Source organism: Lycorma delicatula, chromosome 6, assembly GCF_047948215.1.
Source record: "Lycorma delicatula isolate Av1 chromosome 6, ASM4794821v1, whole genome shotgun sequence".
NCBI lineage: Eukaryota > Metazoa > Arthropoda > Insecta > Hemiptera > Fulgoridae > Lycorma > Lycorma delicatula.
The window spans coordinates 19,106,127-19,132,263 of record NC_134460.1 but is presented as its reverse complement, the minus strand read 5'-3'; the positions used below and the strand labels follow the sequence as shown (position 1 = coordinate 19,132,263).

Here is a 26,137-nt window from a genome sequence, read left to right as displayed (position 1 = left end):
GATGTCATATATATTTTTAGTAATTGACGGGGTGCGCCTATTCATTTTAGCAGATATATGACAAGTGAGCAGTTGGAACACGTAAGTCGGTGGTATATGGCCCTTTTTAATAGTTTCTAGAAGCTGTATTAGGATACTGGTCACTAAACTGTTTGAAGCTCAGTTGCCTTTTGTGGCATAGCATTCAGTCCTATGCTTTAGAGCGACTGAAAGGAGTGGTGGCGGGAGAAATACCTAGCAAATTAAAATCGTCAGTACAAACTTAGCAGAGTCTGATCTACACCCGCAGAACCTAATACAGGGAAAACTCAAGAATAAAGTAAAGCTGGATAGTAGAGGTGGACGTTCTACCTATAAAAGAAACGAAGGGTAAGACAAAACTCATTCTTAGAGAAAGGGGATGACCCGTTCTCAATCCTTCAGGAATTAGTCGTATGTTTACCTCAGGACAAGAGGATTAGATTAAATATCAATAATTTTGAGTTGACCGGTTTAAATACTTACCGAAAAAATTTGTTTTCCTACAAAAATTAGCAACCACCCGAGAACAAGTGCAGGTTTTTTCTGTAATAAAATAGCAATTAAACCCATCTCCAGAATAGCGGAATATAGAAGTACCCACAGGAACTATTATATAGATTCTTCATCCAAATCCTTATTTGAAGATGCACGATTAGCGTACCAAGCTCTGGAGTTTAATGCTAAAGTAAAATTATTGAATCGTAGTAATGAAAAGCCGGCGAATAAAATTTAAAGAAAACTATCATAAAAAGGAAGAGATTAACGAAAATTTTGTGATATTAATAGACCAATTTAATTATTACTTAATAAAAATATGCGTAATAATTTAACAAAATTTACAAAGCAAATTAAAAAATTTCAGTATAATTTATAACACAAATATTAGAGCATCTCCTTTTAATATTAAATTACATTTTTTTTAATTAATAAAATCTGGAATGTACAAGTAAAAATTAATGTTTGTCAGTGATTTTCACATATTTTAAGTCTTTTTTTATTCACGTATGAAGGAGATAAAGAATTAGAAATAGGGTTTAGGACAAAGATTAAGAGATATAGAAAGGGTATAATAGTATAACATGGAGGGAGGGGAATGGATAGAAGTTAAGGGCTCTAATGAAACTGGCAGTGGCAGCGGGAGATGCAGTACGCGCCCGCCACAACGCGGTATACAACGGTAATTAAACCACTGCTAGAGCAGTTTCATTAACTTCATCAAACCACCCCTGAAAACCCATCCCTCTAAAACCCACCCCCTTCCAACGCCACTTCCGACCATCCCCTTTATCCATTTACCTCTCCCCCCGAAGTACTACACCAACCCTCCCGACCATTATTACTTCAATCCGTTTTGGCCACGCCCATCAAATCATTTGCCCCACCCTATAACCCCCAAAACGTACAAGATTAATAAACTAACACATTTCATTTCATACGCTACAGTACTTCTTGCTTTGAATTGAACATTGAACGCCGGAGTACGACCAACAATGTCAGATTACGAATGAACCGATGTTATAAAACAACTGCTGCCAACCGAACGAAATGAATAGAATGATGATGATAATTTCAAACTGACAAAACGCATACACACAAGTTTTAATCAAACAAAACTTCCAATTCATAATTTTTTTTTATACGCATCCCTTTGTTCGTGCAAACATAATCAATCGGACAAACGCACTCGCGCAGTCATGTATATACACACACACAAACCACACTGGTACAATGATCATAGAGATAGAGATTAAACGTTGATAATAATCAACTTCAAAAAACCCGAAGAAATTTCAGATTTTTTTTTAAAGAAAGCCTAAAATTTCCAGAATCTTAATTTATCAATATTTTCTCTAACGAAGCCGTCAATCACAAATCTCCCTTTATAATAATACAATTTAGTTTATATTATATTCTGATAAAACTTTAAAATATTTTATAAAGCTGAATTAATTGCCCGGTATTCTTTCGGTTACTACATTTTAAATATTACTGAAAAGGGGCTTAAGTGAAAACTTAAAAACTATTACGATAAAGATTTATTTTTTTATTTATTGACCTCCCCCTGAAATATTTTACAAAATACCACTCTTTAAAATATTCAAATCCAATAAATTGTTTTACAAAATATCTGGTACTTCCAGTACCGATTAATATCCTAAACTCTAGTACGTGGATCGATTATATTAACAGTTCGTTAATTGCTGAATATAAATTCGTAATTGAAAAACGGTTCCTAAATTTGTTTTCCCTTTAAAATAATCAGTTCAAATTCTTCAACTGTTTTATTATTTTCTAAACAATTTTATTTTGTAAATTACGATTATCCATTTCACGGGAAAGGCCGCCTTAATGTTTCGCTGTTTGATGCAAATTCATCATTTTGCGTTAATATAATCCCAATATTTGAAATAATTTGGATTATTTATTTGATGGTTCTACTGAATTTCTTGTTCATATGGGTGTTTCTTACGTTCGTTTAAACTGAGATCTCTGGTTCGGTTAGGATTTCTAAAAGGGTGATCGTTGACTAAAACTTGGTTGTAATTGATTAAATTGCGGTCTAACAAAGGAACTGGGATTTCTGTAAGGTAATCTCTGGGGAATTGAATTTTTTAAATATAATATTTTTGTTTGAATTAAAATATTACGGTATTTGGTACCGTTTAAATCTAAAATTATTTTGATTTTTGTTTTGAGCGCCTTTTCTTACCGATTGATTATTACTATTATTAGAATTATATTTACTTATTTTAAACTGAAAATCATTTATTAACGTGCTCAATGCCTCTTTAAGTAATTTCGGATTTTTTGTACGCATCAGTGAATCTGTAAACCTGTTAACAAAACGTTTAAAACTCAAAACATTAGCTATCGCTGATTTTCTGTTCATAAAGGAAGCTATTTCGTAAAAATAATTCTTGAATTTTTTCGTAAAAATTAAAAGGAGTTTCGTTTGTTTTTTGTCTTAATTCTGCCATTTCTAAATTTAATGTGAAACAATCAATTACATTTGCCTAGATAACAGTTTAATAATACTTTCCTAACGTCGGCCCATTTGTAACTACTTCAGTGAATAACTAATTTTAAAGCTGGTGTTTTTATCTTAGACGAAATTGTTGAAAACAAATATTCATTCTGAAAATCATCCGGTTTTTGTTTACGTAGAATTTAAGTATAAGTTAATTGATAAATAGATTTAATAGAATTGGATCGTCTGAAAATTCACAGATCGTGTCCAAATATTGCTTTTTTGACACTGGTGTCGAAATTTTTACAAAAATTAAAATTTCTTCACAGAGATTTTAATTCTAAATTGTTTTCTTTTAAAAACGTAAAGATAACAGGTAAATAAAAAGCTATATGTTAGCAACTTACAGATAAACTTAAAATGTATATTAAGCTCATAAACAACACTCCTAACGAAAATTACATCAGACGACTAACTACAAAATTTGAGAATTTTTTTGTATTACTGAAAAATTTATATCTAAACCTATATCAAAGTAACCTACAACAAAAAAAATGTAATTTTACTAAATTTTTTTGTAACTTCTTCTAGGGAGATACAAACATTTTGATTTTGTATTATTTTTATTCCATTTAGAAAAATTATATTTCGCCTACGTAAGAAAACTATGAAATAATAAAATTGTCTATTAATCGTTTATGTCCCGTGATTATTTAATCCGATATGAATAAATGAAATATCAAAATAATTTTTTTTAAATTTATTTTACAAATATCATTTGTGGGAACTATGAAATTATTTGTTACGAAATACGGTTTAATCAGCGACTTAAAATACTGCTACACGAAAAATTGCTTGATAAAATATAATATGATCTCAATTCAAGCCTTACTCTCACCCGGTAATGAAGATATCTGAACAATTTTAAACCTTAATCATTCCTCCAGGTTAAAAAGAGTCATTCAGTTCATCCCGGAGGTACTTGGTTTCATGCGAAATTTAACACTATGAATCGAATGGTATATTGGACGTACATACATACAATCACATGAACTTTCTTTATATATATATATATATATATATATATATATATATATATATATAATATTATCCATAAAATAATGCTGCAAACAAAATGATGCACTTATACATTATTAGGTATACGTTATTTTCAAAAATGGTAGGACTTCATTGAACGATATTAAAAAATATTAAGTGATATCTGTTATAATCTAAAGGGAGGGCCTTTACAACATGTACATTTCCATTCTCCTGTATTAAAAACGAAAACTGTAGGATCCTAACAGCTCCTATATCCTTTAGCTCCTCTATAATTGTTATCCTTTTCTGGGCTCTCTTTTTGCACTTTAGCCAAATACTAAATTAGGGTTTATATTTAAAATAAATACAATACAAATAAATTTATATGTAATCCACATTGCTTTTACAAAAATCTAATGTGGACGGCACATGACTTCCTTGTACGCCTATAAATTACACATACACATTTAAAAAAAATGAAAATTACATAAAATTTTATTTCATTAATAACTTCATATTTTGGCATATTATTTTTATTGTTATTACTGACTTATCGTAAATTTTTTTACAATCAGCGGTTAATAATTATTAATAAATCGATATATTTAAATTAAAAAAAAAAAAAAGAGTTAAAAAAGGATATGAAATTTGAATCCAAATGCGCATTCGATGCGCATTCCCCTTGTAAAACCAAGTATTTCATTAATAAAGGTTTTATTTGATTATAACTCTGGTACCGATGAAAATAACTACCACTTATGATATACCGTTGAAAAGCTCTCATCGAGAGCTTATTACTGCAGTTAAGAAAAAGTCCAAAATCCAATTTTTGTTTGGATTTTGGGCCTTTTTTAACACAGGTTCAGTCAATTGCAATCAAAAGGGGAGGTACACGACTAGATGTTACATCAGTCTAAATCCAAAATTCAACATATTACGGCTAATCGTTTTTGAGTTATGCGATATACATACGTACGTAGAGACCTTCACGCTGAAACTACTCAAAATGGATTCAGGGATGATCAAAATGGATATTTCCGTTGAAATATGAAAACGAAATTTTTCGCGATCACAATACTTCTTTTACAATTCATTTTCATGAAATAACAGAACAGTATATATAAATTAATTAATACCGTATTTAATTCATATGTTATTAAAGATAATTACACAAAAGGAGGAAAAGTTAACGAGAAGGATGAAAAAAACACTCGTTTAATATTATAGCTTGACTACAGAAAGCGAAGAGCAGTAGTATCTCTTAATGTTGATGCGATGCGCTAGGCATGTTTTAGTAATAATTAACAAGCAGTCGGTAAAATTGTGGTGTATGTACTTAGCGGTGACGGACCAATCTAACAATTGTTTTGTTATTTTAGGGTGAATGAGCAATGAAGCAATGAATAGATGAGCATCAAGCATCGCTAACAATAGTAGAACGGTTGTAATATCGGAATTATTATCTTTCTACCCACCGACACCACAACGTGGTCCAATCATTAAAGGTGGGTGGAACGAACGAAACTAAACAATGCATTCTATTGTTCGCCATAAATGGTACCATCTCATTTCTTTACAAACTATTACGCTCTCATCTATTTCGTATTTATATTTTATAAATGTTACAGTATTTATAAAAATATACCGCAAAACTAGAATCGAAAACCATAAAACAAATTAAAGATTAGGGTACAACACACGCTCGTGTGAGTGTAAAATTAAAACGGGTTGTAATAAAATAATTTAAATTCCCTTAACTTTACTGCAGGACAATCCAAAGTACTATCTACTAATAGAACAGCGAAAAGAGCAAATTAAAGAGTATATTAATGGAAAAAGGAATAGAGTGAATAAAAGATAAAAGTTATACCGGTGTTATTACGTTGATTTTTTAAAGGATTACATATATATATAACATACATCGAAGCTGCTACAATACGTACAACAATCGAATTTGATAACATCTTGTTGACGAAATCATATTTAATTATAGTTAATTTACAAAAAACCGCTTACCACCAACTGAATTCGAATAACTCAAGCGCTTTCGGAACTAAATTCCATCTTCAGGAATTCCATATTCGTCCTATTTATAATATTAATTAAAACTTCACATGTAAATTATAAAAAATCGTAAAATCGTAATATTTGCTTAAAACATAACAGTTGGTCGTCATTTGTTTTAAAATTATGTAAACGTAAACGTCCTGTCAATTTGGTGATCTCAACTGTTGTTTAGGTTTACGTTGACTTAATTTTAAAACATATGACGATAAACTATTATGTTTTAAGCAAATATCATGATTTTCTTATAATTTAAATGTGCAATTTTAATTAATGTTATAATAGGACAAAATGAGAGTTCCTGAAGATGGAATTTAATTCCGAAAGCCTTGAACGCATCGAATTGTTGGTAAGAGGTTTTTTTGTATATTAACTAAAATTATATACTTATACCAACGGGCCATGCTTAACAAAATTATTAGAAATCAAATTTCCATAAAAATTTTCCAGAAAATATTTCCATAAATCATATTACATATTTGGTTGTAATTATATTTTTTGTAATTTTTTCTGTTTAAAATTTACAATAAAATATGTTTTTATTATTGTAATAAAATAATAATACTGATATTAAAATATACTTCAGAGAAAATTAGCACACGATACGGAAATATTAAGTGATGTCTTAAAGTATTAATATAAAAAAACAATGAAATACAACGATAGTACAGATAGAGCGGCAATAGAAGACGGAAGAAACAAATTGAATAAATTACATTTCCTGATCAAAGATATCCACAATAAAAATTCCAAACTCAGACATACCCCACTGTGGTGACGTCAACGGTATAATACGGAAGTGAAACGTTACACCTTACCGACTTGGAACCGTTAAATAAAATAGAGAGAAGAACACTGAGAACAATCCTAAGCCTCAAGAAAACAACAGAAGGATACAGTCTGAAATCCAACCAACACTCTGACTCTACGAATAAATAGAGGATTATCTAAAAAGGGATAAGAATAAGGAGATTCAGCTTCTTGGGCGATGTGTACAAAATAGATGAATAGAAACTAAAAAAAAAAAAAATTCATTAAACTTTGGGAACAAAAGAATAACCTCGGGTACCTACAATAAATAAATAAAGAATACAGAACCTAGGGATTCAACAACAAGAAGTGAAAGATATAAGCTATTTAGGAAAAAGTACGGGAAGCTGAGTTTCAAACAGTGAGGAAGGAAAAGAATCAGATCCGCGTGAAACGGTTGGAAGAGAGAAAGACCAAACATGCGGATAGAATGAAAGACTATTGAAAGAAAAGGAAAAAACAAAAGAAATGATATTTGTGTGGTCCATAATTGGCTTAACCGCAAATATATATATATATATATATATACACCTTAGCCCAGTCAGGCTAAGAATTTTTCATAGACAGAACAGTTATATTAAATTCAACATGTTTGCGAAATTAATTTCTTAACATAAAAAATAAAGGAGAATAAATAAATATATAATGTTCAATTAAAATAGAATAAATTAATTAAATACACCAGTTTTCATATCTCATTATCACTAAGTACGAGTTAGATGAAGCCGGCAAATGAAGTTTTCTTCTACCTTCTTTAATCCTGCGGTTGGTGGATAGCATGATCATACTCCTCCAGGAGTTTCCAAACTCATACAAGCCGTTTACTTAACGGAAAGTTCTCTGACTTTGTTCAGGGAAACCTTTCAGAGTTGTCCTCTTGGTTAGTAAATTATCAATACTATATAAATCTGGAAAAGATTTATATCGAAAATTTTGTTATTCGTTTCACCTGACAGCGTGAATTGTTCGATGTTAAGCGTCATGCATTTCTTCCTACTTATGGAAGAAGCAATGATTATGTTTTCATACGTGAGCGATAATAGTGTAAAAACAAACCATCTACAAAATAATATGCTTTGCAGATGATACTAAAATTTCTGTTTCTTGTCGATCGCTTTTATAAAGGTGCAGTTTTCTTTTATTTTCCTCAAGATTTTGTGTTTATTTACCCTTTCTTTCCAGGGTATTCAAAAGGTTCGACGCCAACAAAACAGTTTTCTGCCTTCAGCATCGTCCAAGTTTTTTGATCTGTATGTCGCCACATTCCAAACAAAGCTTTAATAAAACTTTTTCCTGTAAAAGTCTTGGATCTCAGTAGGCTTTTCTTCTTATCAAGGCTTCCTTGATCCGAGATCATACATCTTTCTTAAAACTTCCATACCTCGAAATGAAACCTTCCAAACACCGAATTCTGTGTACATTTCATTAACTTGGTTTTCATTTTATTTATCTTCACGTTGCATCTTCAATCCCAAAATATTTTTTTGTTGTTTAAAGTCGTCTCCATAACTTTCTTAATTTCTGCTCTTAGAGGAGTATATATATGCAAAGTGTATTACTTTGTACAACAAATCTTTATTTTTATATTATTATAGCTAACGAATGAGTAAATGTTCATCGGCTCTTCCATATAAAGGAAGAAATGTACGACTCTTAACATCATACAACACACGCTTGTTACTAATAAACATGTGGGGTTATATGAACAATCGATTTATATTTGGTATTAATAATTTAAGTATATTGCTGCCACATGAGACGTAAACAAACTTTTCGTGAAACCAGTTTTTGTTGTTCGTTACAAAAATAAGTGATGCTAATTAAATAACGTTGTGCAATCAAGTTTTGCGGTAAACTCGGTGAAAATGGTACTGAAACTTTTTCAAAATTTAAAAGGGCGTATAGAGATGACGACCTGTCACGATCTCAAGTTTTTAGGTGGTTTAAAGCATTTTCAGATGGCTGGAAATCAGTTGCAGACGATCCACGCTCTGGAAGACCGTTGACGTCAAAATGTGACGACAATTTTGAACGAATCAGAGACTTAATAGGGAACGACCGACGATTAACAACTGTCAGAACGATTGCAGAACAATTGAAATTTGAACCGTACCACAGTCCATAAAATTTTGATAAACCAGTTGGATATGAAAAAAGTTTGTGCAAAATTGGTCCCAAAAATTCTCACCGTTGAAGAAAAAAATAACAGGGTGGAAGTGTGCCGCGATCTTGTAGGGTGAATTGAAACCGATCCTGATTTTCTAAAAAAAACGTTATTACTGGTGACGAATCTTGGATATTTGAGTACGACCCAGAAACAAAACGCCAGAGCACGGAGTGACACACTTCAAACTCACCACGTCCCAAAAAAGCAAAAATGAGCAAATGAAAACTACGGTAGTTTGTTTCTTCGATAGTAATAGCATTGTCCATAAGGAGTTTTTGCATACAGGACAGACTGTAAATAAATATGTTTACCGAGAAATTCTTGAAAAACAGCGGAAAAGAGTTACCCGCGTGAGACCAACCGTCAAAGACAACCGGATGCTGCAGCATGACAATGCACCTTATCACACTGCACTTTCAATTAATGAGTTTTTGGCAAAGAAAAACATTCCTGTATTTCCTCAACCATCTTATTCACCAGATTTGGGTCCCTACAACTGTTTCCGATTTTAAAAAAACACCTCAAAGGATACCATTTTGGAACAGTGTGAAACATAAAAAAAATGTAACCAACCATCTGAAGGATATTCCGGTTTCAGAGTTCCAAAACTGCTATGACGAGTGGGAAAACAGTTTGAAGCGTTGCGTGGCTTCCCAAGGGAACTACTTCGAAGGTGATAGAGTCCATGTATAATTGGACTATAAATAAAATGTTCTTCTAAATCAGTCTCATTACTTTATTTACAGACCTCGTAAGATTTAAAACAAGGCTAGTTATTATTTTCGATCGTTTGTCTCTATACTCTATTCAATTAGCTTGAAGAGTGAGAAAGAAACAAACGTTTTCTTTGTGCGGGTGAGTTCGTCATGATTCTGCTGAATCACGTACTTGACCAGTACCCATTCACAACACGGCCATATCTACATACAACACTATATAATAATTACTCACATATTAGTCACCGTATAATTAATTTGTCATATAGTATTCAATGTAATCAAAAGTTTATATAAAGTTATGTCTTCTCAGATCTATTAAAACCTTTGATCTTTTCATATCATTATTGTTCTCGTGTTCAATTTTTATGCTTTCGTTACATATTTATTTACTCTAATGTTATTTAAAGTTAATATAATGCAATTTTTTAAAGTTTACTGGAACGTGAGTATAGTGTACTCCTAGATTTGCGTTTGTACGACTTAAGTTATATCATTCTTTTGACATATGTCTAATACCGATTCAGCTGATAATAGTGCACGATTATTGATATCCCCTCCGAAAAAAAGGCCGCGAAAAAGCACTAAGTCAAACGGAAAACCACACATCATTTTAAATGCTTACAAATGCGAATTACAAAATAATCCAACGGCGTTGATTTCGGATGTCGTTAATACAAATCTTCAGTGCACAATATGATTCGCGAATACGAATCTACTAATGAATTACGGTTTCCTAAATATACAAAACCCCGCAGGTCAATCGAAGAAAAAGTTGAAGATTTCGATAACAACACGATACATAATAAAGTACAAGAATTTTATTTATTTAAAAAATGGTTTGGCGTTTAATGATTTATGTGTTGCATCCTGTAGAAGATAATTTGGTTATTGTCTTTAAACAACGCCCCTTATCATTCATGTGAAAAGGGAAGAATTCCAGCCGTTTCTTGGAAAAAGCACATCAAGATGTGGTTTAGTTCAAAAGTAGTAATTTTAATGTGTATAAAATGGATGAGTTAGCAAGATCCAGTGACAAAAACCGAGCTTCGATTACCTCCCTATCGTTGTGTAATCTACCCAAATCAGTTAATTTAGGAATAAATCAAAAGTTACGTAGCGTCAAAAAATATTGCTTTTAAAATATCTGATGTTAACAATTTATGCTTAAAAGCCTCCGATAAAGCAGGCCAACAGGAATGGAAAAACTGTATAAAACATGTAACGGATACTACTGGACCAAATTATTGGGAATTGGGTAATATAACAGAAAACAAAATTGAACCTCCCGCTGTATCTCTTAATACCAGCAGCGTTACGAATTTCTCGCAATCAGATGATGAAAATTAATTTATTATCATAGAAATTTAATCTAAGAAAGCGAACTTTTACCGTTTATGGACAATTTACAATTTCATAACTCTTAAAAAAACTCAAAATATCTTAATTATATATATATATATATATATATATATATATATATATATATAATTTATGTAAAATATAATAGCGCGTGATTACTGAATATTAACGTCGCGTAGTTTCTTTTATATGCATAAGGTTTTACAGGAAATGCTTGTGAATAGACCGCCTGAACACACGTACGCGCAGTCTATTTATTTGAACTCTCTACGCGAACTGAATAAGATATAGGTAAAATAATGTTCAAGACCCACATTTCGAACCCCAAGAAAAATAGAAGTCTACGGCTAGCCTTGAAAATTATTTCAGCACTTTTTTAAGTTAAATTAGAAAATATTTTTAAGTACGTATTTATATATTTTTAAGTTTATAAATGATCAACCTACCATAATTATCTTTATTCGGGTCAAAACACAGTGATAAAAATTGGAAAATAGTATTTCTGCAACATTTTTTTATATCGATAGGATTAAAATAGAATTAGTCACCATTATTGTTTAAATTTTATTTAAATGAGATTCTTAAAAAAGGTGAAACTGGAGTGTAGTCAGTCGAGTATGGATCTCCCCTTAAAAAATTGATAAAGACAATATACTGAAATATATATATACAGTATACTGAAATGAAACGACTAGCACTAGATAGGGAATCTTGGAGAGCTGCATCAAACCAGTCAAATGACTGAAGACAAAAAAAAAACTCAGAATATTTGTTTACAAGTATAGAAAGATGCAACAAAGAGGAATAAAGAAGATGCGAATGTTAAAAATAATTTGGGATGTTTTAGGATTGAAACGGAAATAGAACAATATAGATGATAACATTACGAAGAGAAGAGAACTAATGTAACTTTTAAACTCATTTCATTGGTCTAAAAAGAATTCAAAACGTCAAATTGCGAAGTTGATACAACGTAATATGATTAACAGAATTGAAATGTGGGAACTAAGTACAAAAAAAAAAAAAAAAAACATTTTTTATTAGATAAACAAAAAAAATACTCGATCAATCGCAACCAAATCTTTACCCATATTTCTTGACATAACTAAAAAGATTTTTAGATATATTTCGTCACGAAAAATCTCGGGAAAAAAATATATTTAGTAGTGAAGATTTGCCGGTTGAAGCGCAAAGTATAATGAATTGAATTAATGAACTGTGAAATCTGAGTCTCTCGCTGTGTGAGCTGGGTTTGAACAGAATAATTCGAATTAATAATATTACAAAAATAAAAAAATTAAATTTACCTTAAATAAAAAAGCATTAGATAAATTTAAAAAAAAAAAATCTGTTTTAACAATAACGGGCTTCCTGTGGGGACTGCGTGTGAGGCTAGAGTGGTGAGGTATGCGAGCACCTTGTGGGAGGCTAGACCAATCATCACCATCGACTGGTAACAAACGGGGTGCTTTTTGGCACACTGTTTTGGGAGGTGTAATGGGGTGTTCTTATATTTCTGCAAAAAAATCGTCCGATTTTCAAAATTCAAACGGGGTATTTGTTAGTAGGTTGAAGGTTAACTTTTGAATGCATCAGGTACACTCTTCATCTATCACGGTTATTCGGAAATGTGTGTTTGTTTTTGTTTGTTATGCCATTACGCAAGAACCAATTGACTATTACTTTCAAATTTTCAGGATATATTCGTGTTATTCTAGGGAAGGTTTTAAGCCATAAACCGAGGTCCTACCTCCCTTGAAAGGATATTAAAAATATTTATTATTTCTTCGTCCGCAAGGGGGATGAAATTGTGAATTAAAGATATTCATTAACGAAAAAATAGATTTATTCTTTTACTTCATTATTATATTTCTGCCACTACGGCAAGGAAATAAGTAACGAATTTTTCGTCGTCAAAGCTGTATGTACTTTAGTTACCACAGTTTCTACTGCTCTATCTTCTGTAATTTAATTTCTTTTTCAGGTTTCTATAAATCCTGAGTACTATAATTATTTTTTATCAGTATTATTCTCACAACCATTAGGATAAATAAAGTGCGGGGGTCCAGGAGGTGGAGCTCGAGACCCGAGGGTTCAGGTTCTGGCTGCACGAGCCTGTTAGTATTTATATAAAACTGTGAAGAAAAAACTTTAACTGGAATGTTTTGCACGTAGAATTAGCTAATAATATAATTTTTTAACTATTTCTCCAAGAAGAAATGACTAATTTTATTCAATACACACAGTTTTATTTTTGTTTTTTTATAAAAAAAAAAAAAAATACGAGTAATTTTGGAATAATGAAAAGTTTATTAATATGTAGTTTTGTAGGCTTATTCAAGCAAAGGATTTCTTTCGAAAGTAATTTTATATACTTTTATAGTAATATGAATTTTTATTAAAAAAATAATCAATTTTAGGATGCGTAAAATAATTTCTTTTTACCTTTATTTTAACTGTCGCTCCACCCAATAAAAGTTATGCTTTAAATTTATAATAAAACAATTCTCGTTGATCCCTTCTGCTTAATAATCATATTATTTAATTTCTTTTCCCCTGGAATGTTAGAAATTCAAATTTCTCTTAAACCAGTAAACAGCAGTTACCTGAATTTCTCCTTTAGAAAAATTGTCCTTTTTATTTATGAACACTAACACTTCGTGTGTGTATTACTTTTGACTTACTTTTCAAAGAAGATTTTTGATAATAATTAACAACTTTTCTAAACACCAGATTATAAGCGATATAATCTCCGGGTTCACAGTTAAGTATTAACTTCAGAGGATGTGATGAATGATTTGTAGCGTGTGTGAAAATGCCATGCCTGGCCGGGATTCGAACCCGGGACCTCCGGTTGAAAGGCCGAGACGTTACCGCTCGCCACGGAGACCGGTTGATATGTCAAACTAAACTAAAAAAATATGACGCTAAAATCAAAATTAAAAATCCATAACCATCACAAAAAAATTTCATTTTTTATAACTAAACCCTAAAATATTCAAGTTAAAAACAAATCGTTCCCCTTAAGAATTCTAGGATAATACGATATTCCAAACGGTTAAGACAAAGCCGTGTTTAGGGAATACAACAATTTTACTTTTAATTGGTGATTTTAAAAGATTTAATTTGATTTCAAAACGACACAAAGTTAGTATATCCAAATATTGAATCACAGGGACTTACCTAGAAGACGGGACAAATAAAAACATTTAGACAATAATATTCTCGATAATTCAAATTTATATTAAAAAATATTGAATAAGAGAACGAAAGTTACATTTTGATATTTCTAACTGTGAGAGAACTTTCCTTAATACTGACGAATAGAAGAACCAATGTACAGAATTTATTGCGACCATCACCATTGTGATCATCAGCGTTCCCTTTTCAGCTGTAATCCGTATTTTGGAGCAAATTTGATGATTAGAATTATTTGTTGTTATTGTTACAACTAACTTAGATATTATGTAGTCTTTTATTTTAATATCACACAACCGACGTTATTTTTTACATTAATCTGAGTGCCACATTTTTTATAAGCAATTTAATCTAAAAAGAAATATTTTCGAAACATAATTAAGCTCGCATTTAATTTAAGAAACATGGAAAATGCAATTATGTGTAGTTTTCGTCTTTTCTTTTTTTATTAAATGAAATACCTACTGAAAGACAGAACACATTTCTCCATTAACTATTCTTATCGTATTTTATTAAGAGATGTAAACACTTTAATGGTATTTTTAACGATATTTAACAATCACAAAATAATGACTAAATGTATTATTATTTCAAAATGTAAATTTATGCGCTACAATTAAAATTTTCTACTAGACTATGTATCATTTATTCAAAATTAAATCAAGGAAACAGTAACGACAAACTCACAGTAAGCAAAAAATAAAAATCGATCACACAATCTTTCATTTGTTGTCTACTTCAAAAAAAAACTTTGATGTATAAAAAAATTCATCCGATACTTAGTAGTAATATTTTCAAAAGTTAATTTAAATCTCGGTCTGAAAATGATTAGCTTACAGGTTTTTTTTGGTATTTTTATAAAATCTTGCCAACAGATTTAAGTATTTTGATAAAATTAGGTATAAAATTCTTTAATTATAAGCAAAATTGATTAAGTTACCTTTTAAAATTAAAAAACGGTACGAATATTAATTTTTAAATGATTAACATGAAACTGTTAGTTGAATAAATAATATTATGTTCCATAAAATTCAAAAAAGTAAATTTTGAGATGAGGTACAAATCTGGTATTTTTTTCCATAATATATTTAAAATCGTCTCCTTAAATGGAACTATAAGTAAATCGTTTGATAATAAGCACACGATAAGGGGTTCTTAAGGAACTCTCATAATAAGTAAATTCATAATAATAGTTATCAGTAAGCAGTAACCTTAGAGTTCATTAGTAAAAGAATATATCTGCCAACACTTCTCATAGTCCATAAAAACAAACGAACAAATTAAAACCGGTAAACAAATAAGTAGGCGATAAAAACACAAACAAATAATCAAGCGATAGCTAGTCTAATAAAAAACAAAAAACTTGTAGTTCTAAACAAAATATAAAAAATAAATAAAGAAGTAAACAAAATTAACAACACTAGATTTGGCGATAAAACTGCTACATGTCATTCAGTAGCCCCAAATCAAGCACAACGAGACGTTTCAACCTTCGGAAGTCCCCACTGTTATCAAGCAGATATATCTCTAAGCGTTTGATGTGATTTTTCTGAACGTTGTTGGTATTTAACGCTGCGTTGTCTCACAAACCGTCGGAAGCTCCACATATTCATGAATTTCATCATTTCTTGTGAACCATGGTGTCTCTGCAATTACTCTCGTTACTTTGTTCTGGAAGCACTGCGTGATATCTACGTTATTATTACTTGCTGTTCCCCAAAACTCCACGCCGTAAGTCCGGATTGGTCGTAGGATAACTTTGTAAATCAGAACTTAATTGGGCAACTTAAAGTGCGAGTTTCTCAGCATCAGCCGATGCAGTTTCCTGTACTTCTCATTCAATTGTTTTTTTTTTCATCCACACGTGACACTTACAGATCAAACCCCGATCTAGGTATTGTCCTAGGTATCGTGCATTATCTGTACGTGGAAAATATAGAAAGCGTACTCAAAATACTTTCTGTATTCTATCGTAATTGAAGAACTTGATGTCACTCTATAAGCCGACTTCAAAATAAAAACGGATTTTAAAATTTAACTGTCTCAAAAAAAAAAAAGAATTAAAAAAGGATTGCACTGAAAAGAAAAAAATAATTTTTCCATTACCCCCTCGATGTAATCTATGAAACTTATTTTTTGAAACCGGCGCCAAATCTTGTAATCGTACTTTCTTTAATCCGTTTAAAATTTGGCGCCGATTTCAAAAAAAGTTTTAAAGATTGTATTGAGGGCATAATATAAAAATTATTTTTACACATCTGCCCAAAAAGGAGTGTAATATTTTTAGGGTGTATGATGTTCAACCGTAGCAGCTCAACGGCCGAACCGATTTAGATGTATGACCTCGCGGTGGAATCCTTACGTTACGGGAAGTGTCATAGGCTACATGTATAGCTTTTTTCAAGCCGAATTGGCACATCTGATGATCAGCATAGCTTGCTGCCTAACGAGCATGGGTTTCTAATAGTACTCGATTAAATAGAGTATGTTTACGGTACGACTATTGTTTAGCTTCCAATCGGTGAACAAATTCACGTCTTATATTTATAAGTTACTTACTTAATCGTGAGTTTATATATATTATTAAATAATTAATTTATTTCTTTATTAGATACTGAAACAGATATGTTATGCAATATTATGCAGACTAATCGGCAGTTACCGATTGCTGTTTAGGCCTAAATGTATTTATTTATAGTTTTATAATTGTGTAAAATATCCAAGCACAAGATTGACGTCTACTATTTATGCTACGTTCTTAGCCCTTTGTTCTGGGAGTGGCGAAGAACCGTACGCTAGCCTAGGCTATGAGTCACACCTAAGAGAAATCTCTTTATTCAGGTTTGTGTAAATAATAACCTTAGGATGTGCCATTCTAAACATTCAAATAAAATATTAAATCTATTTAAACAAACCCATTCCAGATTCATTCAGAGACTAACTTGTTTTTTGTAAATGAAGCCGTTCCAATTTATACTGTATTTGTAGTTAAAACTTGTCTAGTTAATTGTTTATTTCCAAAATGTATAAGGTTATCATCTGATTGTACCGTTCTTGAGATTCAATTCTTGAAAGCAATTAAGTCTTAAGTGAAATTTTAGTAATTTATTCGGGTTAAATTACTAAATTTTAGTCGGCTCTACTCTTATGGTAGTGAATTGATTTTATTATTTTGCATACTATGTCTAATTTACGTGGAAAAGGCATTCATCGTCAAAGGAAAGAAATTATATGCAACTTTTTAATTACGTGGCAGGGGAAGCTGCAGTTGGACTTTCAGTTAGCGACCACAAAAAATTGTAGAACGTGTTGCGTCTGCCACAGAAATCTAAAAAAGAACAGTTTAACGAATTACTGCTGAAATAGCTTCAGAAAAAAAATAATTTCTCCTTGTAAAGGAATGGGATGATCATGTTTACAACACACTCTTTAGACCATTCATCATGCATATGAAAAAATTGGGAAAAACATCAAATTTTTAATTTGAAGCTATGACTTTCACTTAATCTTACATATCACCATCAAAGCTTGTCAAATCCATTCTGAGACATCGTCCCAATAGATAACGAGAAACCCTGATAAAAAAAGGAAATTTAAATTTAAGCCAAACGTAACCTACGCCCGCTGATTTCGTCTAACTAACGTTAAATATACAAAATATACGAGGGTAAGTCAATTATTATCCGCAATGTAGTTATAAATTTTACTGCAATACAAATAGGAAACTTACATGTACATCATTTTTCAACAGTCCCCTTGCATTTCAACGCACTTGGTCCATCGTTGAACAAGCTTCCTGACGCCCTCATAAAACAAGGTGCGAGCCAGGAATGCATCGCTTCTCTCACTGTTTCATCCGAGGTAAATCAACGGTCCCTTAATGCCTCTTTGAGTGGTAGTCAGAAGGGGCAACATCAGAACTATACGGAGGATGAGCCAGTACTTCAAAGTTGAGTTTTTGGAGCGTTTCAGCAGTGTGGTAAACATACTTGGCGTTTATAGACCTAGAAAAGGCATTCGATAACGTAGACTGGAATAAAATGTTCAGCATTTTAAAAAAATTAGGGTTCAAATACAGAGATAGAAGAACTATTGCTAACATGTACAGGAACCAAACAGCAACAGTAACAATTGAAGAACATAAGAAAGAAGCCGTAATAAGAATGGGAGTCCGACAAGGATGTTCCCTATCTCCGTTACTTTTTAATCTTTACATGGCACTACCGGTTAATGATGTTAAAGAAAAATTTAGATTCGGAATAACAGTACAAGGTGAAAAGATAAAGATGCTACGATTTGCTGATGATATAGTAATTCTAGCCGAGAGTAAAAAGGATTTAGAAGAAACAATGAACGGTATAGATGAAGTCCTACGCAAGAACTATCGCATGAAAATAAACAAGAACAAAACAAAAGTAATGAAATGTAGTAGAAATAACAAAGATGGACCACTGAATGTGAAAATAGGAGGAGAAAAAATTATGGAGGTAGAAGAATTTTGTTATTTGGGAAGTAGAACTACTAAAGATGGACGAAGGAGGAGCGATATAAAATGCCGAATATCACAAGCTAAACGAGCCTTCAGTAAGAAATATAATTTGTTTACATCAAAAATTAATTTAAATGTCAGAAAAAGATTTTTGAAAGTGTATGTTTGGAGTGTCGCTTTATATGGAAGTGAAACTTGGACGATCGGAGTATCTGAGAAGAAAAGATTAGAAGCTTTTGAAATGCGGTGCTATAGGAGAATGTTAAAAATCAGACGGGTGGATAAAATGACAAATGAAGAGGTATTGCGGCAAATAGATGAAGAAAGAAGCATTTGGAAAAATATAGTTAAAAGAAGAGACAGACTTATAGGCCACATACTAAGGCATCCTGGAATAGTCGCTTTAATATTGGAAGGACAGGTAGAAGGGAAAAATTGTGTAGGCAGGCCACGTTTGGAATATGTAAAACAAATTGTTAGGGATGTAGGATGTAGAGGGTATACTGAAATGAAACGACTAGCACTAGATAGGGAATCTTGGAGAGCTGCATCAAACCAGTCAAATGACTGAAGACAAAAAAAAAACTCAAAAACTATATATAGAATATATTTAATAATAAAAAACATTCTATTAAAATCTGTTTTTGAAAAATAAAATATATACTTATAACATCTTTCAAAAAGGACGCAACTCCTTTGTTTGACAACGTGAATTTATTACAAAAATATTAATGTTAATAAAATACAACAATATTCAAATTACCTTTAATAATTTAACAAGAGATGTTCAAAATGATTTCCTGTGATCCCGATGCAGATTCGTACATTTCATAACATTTGTAGCCACTTTTCGTAATGTTTAAAATGTAACTTTCAACGTTAGAATTCATTTCGTAAGTGTACGAGGATTGTTTTTAAAATCTCCACTTTTTAAATACCTCCAAAGGAAAACGTCTGCTGGTGTAAGATCTCGGGACCTTGGAGGCCTCAACGCTTTCGATATCAAACGATGGCCAGAAAATTCCCGTAGCGTTATCCGGCTGCAAACCAACATTTTAGTTCGTATAAATCTAACATGGCAATAAGCTGATCGATTAAATTGCGATAAACCACACTATTTACAGACCTATCAAAAACTAAAGGCCCTACTACACGACTCCGGGAGAACCCACACCAAACACTAATTTTACGTGCGTGTAATGGTTGTTCATAAAAAGCGTGATAATTTACAGCGCTCCATATTCGGCAGATTTGGCTGTTAATATAGCCATCCGAGTGAAACCGTGCCTCGTCACTGAAATAAACACGATCCAAAATTTCATCAACAAGAGAACGAAGCCGACAATACTGTAAACGTTTTCCGTGATCTACTTCTTTCAGTTCTTCAAGTATGGAATTCTGATGTTTTAGTATCCCTGAAAGCCCAGCCTAAGAAGATAACTTTCTGGGTGAGCATGTCAAACGTTCTTTCACATCCTCCAGAACTTCTACTGTCAACAGTGACGATCAACCTGTGCTTTTCCGATCACGTGCACTCCCAGGCTCACGAAATTTATTAATCGATCACGATACTGTCGATTTATTACCACCAACTGAAGAATTGGGAAATTTTATCTGAAACTCGTCTTTCACTCGTTCGTACGATTTAGAGGCGCAATAAATTGAAATAATAAATACAGGTTCGTCTTTGGACAACAACACAGTTAACACAATAAGACGAATTTATTCTGTTATAGCAGTAATGCATAAGAAGAACATTTCACCTGTTACAAGCTGCTAACCTTGAGTACAATGTGGCCGATTAACATGTAGGGAAAAATAAAAAAAATACCTATGCGTGGCTTTTAGCTTCTTAATCTTAGGGTGGCTTCCTTTTTGAAACACCCGTTATATTCTATTTAATTCTTTATCAAACCGCTAAAATTCCGATGAAATGTTTTAGAATCTATTAAAATTTATCGCCATAATGTACAGTTATCTATTATTTTGATATCAATTAAATAGTTATATTAATTATATATAACAAAATGCTTTTATTTCAAAAGCGGTAATTCCACTTGAAAGAGCACCATCGAAATGGGTAAAATTTAATCTTACCCCATCTTTTTTTAAAAACGGACTTGTGTGGTGTTTTTCCGGTAATGTACATTTATATATTACTTTTATTAATTATACTATACATTATCTTATTTAATTATATAATGCAAAGATCCTTGTTCCTTACACAAATTTTTAATGTCTATAGACAGCATGTAAAAGAGCAAGCACATGCGCTTTACGACAGAAAAGTGATTTTTTAACCAGTACTTTTTTTTCTATTGAAATAATATCATTCAGCAATACAGTGGCACCAGAACCAAATAAATTACTTGTTAAAACCCAAAATGAAAAAGCATTAAGAGAGATACAGAGATAAAGACAACTGTAAGCTATTTTTTTTTTTTTTTTTTTTTTTTTTAAATTGCAAGAACTGTAGATATTCTTATAAATCGATAACTTATTTCTTGTGCTGAGAATAAACAACTAATTTCTTGATATATAATAGAAAAAACCTAACAACTTAAGATTGAAGAACTGAATGACTTTCTAATAATTTTTACTACCTAAATAAGTCTACAAACTTGAATTCTGATTGAGTTCAACGCTGGAGAAATATTCAACTAATGTAAACCAAACTTGATATTGATACAACAAAAATTAATGGTTAGGCTGATTATAATTTTATGATAACCTCTAAAACTTGTAAGTAAAGAAAACCTGAAAAAATTTTTTCAAAGTTTATTTTATCTCCAATAAAAAAGCATGTTGTGTTGGGTTTTTTGTTTGCTGTATGTGCTCACATTTTTATTTTGAAAACCAACATCTACAATCTACAGAGTAAATAGAAGAGGCATGAGGCTATTTGCAAAATATTGCTTATCTCTTTTTTTAAATCAAACAACGTTTTGGTTGAACGAAAGGATTGTGCTGAATAAATGCTCCGGAATAATCAAATCAGCTTTTGTTTCCTTAATATTATTTTTTAAATTGATTATTTTATTCAAATCAACTAAACAGATACCAATAAAATATATTTACTGGACTGATTTTAATAAAAATTTGCATTTTTATACCTTAGAGAGGTTTGATCATCCTCAATTAGAATTATCAAAATATTCCTAATCGAGGTTAAGAAATTAAAGATATTCATTAAAGAAAAAAAATTAATCCTTTTACATAGTTATTTCTCTTACCATGGTAATAGAAAGATCTCAGAATTAAAATCTATACGCATATCATCTAACCTAATATGTAAATTACTTAATATTTTTTTAGTTTTTTTTAATTATTATTAATTACTATTATAATTAGATTAAAATAGCATAATTAGTGAACTTCTATGGGTTTTGATTGTTTATATTGGATTGTCAAAAGTTAAAAAATATGCCTTCAAGAAAGAGAAGTAACCTTTCATATTATTCAAAGACTGCTAAAAAAATGACAGTATCCTTATCTAATGAGAGTATCACAGACCTCTGAAACAGCTAAGTGTGTGACTCTTGGTTAGCTACTGACCGAGAGTGCTATGCCCAGACTCAAGCAGTAGCTTCGTCTACAGCAGGGGCATATCACAGCTACATCAAGAACAAGGGAAAAGTTGAAGAATGGTTGTTATTTATCAGTATTATTCTCACAAACATGAAAATAACAAACGCAGCAGGGATCCAAGGGTGGAGCCCCACGGCCAGATAGGATAGTCAAAGCAAATCCTGACTGGCAAGTATTCACAATAAAATTCTTAACAGTTACCTAATAAAATAATGATGTTATGTAGTTTAAGAGATATTAATGTTATAAAAATTAACTGTCTGACATTTTGAAATTAATAAACATTTATATGTTTATTAGAGAATATCGATGTAAATATTATGCTCAATTTGTAACAAAATACCTTTATCGGTATTTGAAAAAACTAAATTTAAACACTTTAAACACTTCCTGTTTATAGAACAATAAATTATGAATTTTATTATTTTCTTGATGACATATGACTCTTTTTCTTTTTATTTGGAAGTTGCTTTTAAATATGTAAATTATTTTCTCCACTTATGATTACTGAAAAATGTTTTGCTTATGACTCGATTTGCACTTCTACAAAGAAAATTTTTAACATTTTTTAATAAAAAATAAAAACACCATGGTGTTGGAGATAGCAACATGAAATTTCCTGATCATTTAATTAAAAAATATCAAAAACCATATATTAATATATTAGTAATATTAATAATAAATATATTAATAATATTTAAAAACATTATTTTTAGATATTACATTAGTAAACTTTAAATTTCTTGAAATTACCCCTTGCAGGGTTGAAATATTTATAAAATTATTTGAAAATAAATACAATGTTTGCCCCAATCTTTCTTATGGTTGTGGCAAACATAAAGTACCTCAGGTACAATAGGCATCACTCAATGATTTGCTTTCTTTGAAAATAATGATGTTCATTATTTTCAGCTTGTCCCTATGGCTAACAGAGTTGAAGGTATTTTATATATGTAGCTGAATATTACCTACATTTTGATAAGGTTGTCATACTGATAAGCAAAACCATTTCTCATCACACTTTAAAGCCATGCTTATTATTTTTGAAATTACTATATCACCGTTCAGATGTAACTTTTAATTCATGCCAGGTCTCCTACAGTCATAGTAGTTATGGCACTTTAAAAATAAATATATTTTGTTGAAATCAACAATTTGAAAATTTATTCTGCAAAAAAGTATGAACATACATAAATTAAAACAAACTAACAACAATGCACAAAGAGAAAGAGAAAAGCCTTTTATACCATCAAAATGAAGAGTACAGTTTCATTCATTTTTTAAAATTAAGGCATGCTGTAGTCATACAATGGTTAATCACCACAGGACCACATACGTTGAAAAAGAATGATGTCGTGAAAAAGAATTCTAAGAAGACTGATTTTTTTATATGAATACACTTAATATAATATTGAAAACTGATGAATTTTATATATATATATATATGTTACATCTATATTATAGTACAAATTTAATAACATACAAAATTAAATAGATTTATCATGATACATACATACAGTATTTTTCGGTTCTACTCCCCGCTACTACCATTACTACTTCATAATCCATAGGAAGAAATGAATAAGGGAAAGCTTCCCTTTTTAATGCAATATACAAGTTTTTCTGGACTCACCACCCGCCTCATCCCACACAAACCCTCACCTTACACAATAGCTATACTTTCCTCTTCCCGCACCATTTTTGATTCTTCTTAACAAATCATTCAAAGTGGATTTTTCAATATTTCTGATTACTGTAAGCTCCTTCCAACCATCCCTTCCCCTTCCTTTTTTTACAAAGGAGTGCTGCCCTTTACAGTACAATCTTATTTGACTTGTTCTCTTATTTTATTTTATTTTGATTTGTTTTGTTTGCTTTGGAAATTTTCTTTCCAAAACTTGTTTAACAACAAACAATATGACTAAAGTTATTGATTTTATTCCATTCAATAACAAGGAGGAAAAGAAATAATAAAAGACTTTGTTTAGAGAGAAGGGGAAAAAAGGCGAGATTAAAATGATGTCGCTTTCTTATTTTATAGCACTTTTTTCTTTTTTTTTTTTTTTAAAAGGCCAATTTTTATTTGATTGTAAAATTTCAATTTCTATGTCCTCTTAAGTTTCTTTTTTCTCTTACATTACGGTAATTGTTTTTAAAATGCTCTCATTTAGAAAAAATGTTAAGTTTTAACTAGATATATACAATTTTTTTTTTTACATTTCAATATGCAATCACATCAATTTAAATCAAAATCAAACACCATGCATCAGTATCAAAGTTATTAATGAAAATAAAATGTGAAATAGAACATAATATTGCAACCCTAATTAATGTGATCTCAATAGCTACGTAGATGCACTGACTTATGCATAAAGATCCAAGTTTAACCTAGGTTTAGGTTTGCATTTTTTTCATCGGTTACAATTTCACCATATTAGCTACAAGCAACCAACATTTTAGAAATCAATTATTATAAAACAAATCTAATACAAAATTCACAACAAAGTTGCAGTATGAAAAAAATTTTTTTATTTTATAACAGGTAATAAAAAAACAACATTTAACTGTCATAAAATTTATCAGCTGGTGAAACTCGTTGGATAATTATGGAGTATAATTAATCTACCTGGGGCTAATATTTAGTGGATCACAAAAAGGAGTTTTAGGGATTCTATTTCTTCAGCATACATCTAACAGGTGATTCATATCTTTGGATGTTAATCCCAAGATAAGCATAACAAGTAGAAGATAGATAAGAGCATAATAGCTCTGTGTCCAATATCACTACTGCTATGTTTGGCAGCAAGCTGGGACGATTCCTTCTCAGTATGTTCTTCATTCAAGTAACTGATTACTTGAATGTACTGATTACTTGATCAATGTAATCATGTGAACTGATGCCTTGCAATTTTTGGTTATGAGGATATGGTAATTTCTTCAAATCCAAAGACCTGAACTTCCTCAAACTGTCATTTGAAAACTCCATTTGATTTTAAGTCAGGGTAAAACTTTAATGACAAAATCTGTAACTCAATGGCCAATGGCATATACTAAAAATAACAAATATATTAATAATAAAATATCATTTAATAATGATGCTATGTTTGATAAACGAGGGGTATATAGTGTGGGTTGTGAGGATTGGGATATGATATATGTCTGTATGACCAATCGTAAATTATCTATACGTGCAAAAGAACACATGGACAGTATTAAAAATGGTAAAACAGAAAATTCCAACTTTGCTAAACGTATATTAGATAATGGTCATACATATAACCAATACTTTTATGAAAATCTTTGACCTTTCTTACAATTATTATAATACATCTAATTTAGAAAAATATCACATTTATATTTAATCATAATCTAATTAATGCGCAAAAATTTTTTAAAGATGATAAATTGTTTAAACACCCTAAATATAAATATAAAGAAATAATAATTCAATCAAATAAAATAACGTTCCTGATAACATGACTTTTCTTTTAATCCACCACAGTATCTTTATATTCTTTCAGTATACTGTTAGAATGCAAACAGTCATGTCGTCACTTTTAATATTAAATAAATTAATCTTTGACATTATTTTAATTAATTATAATATTCTATCTCCTGATGAAGGTTTTGAAATAAACTGAAAGATCTCAAGTCACACTTAATTTGCAGGTAAGGTGGATTTTCATTTTAATAATGCTCTATGAACAACAATA

General features: G+C 30.8%; 1 protein-coding gene across 5 annotated transcripts in view; it reads right to left on the bottom strand.

Annotated features, from left to right (window-relative positions):
- The window catches only part of Mnat9 (microtubule-associated Nat9), a 67,501-nt gene that overhangs the window by 21,410 nt on the left and 19,954 nt on the right, over positions 1-26,137 (bottom strand). The window contains exon 7 of one of the 5 annotated variants that reach the window (XM_075369339.1): positions 19,570-19,876. The exons of the other annotated variants lie outside the window; for them this stretch is intronic. The gene's annotated coding sequence lies outside the window, so the exon portion shown is untranslated. Of the gene's footprint in view, positions 1-19,569; positions 19,877-26,137 lie in introns of those variants that run through there. 5 annotated transcript variants of the gene reach the window in all.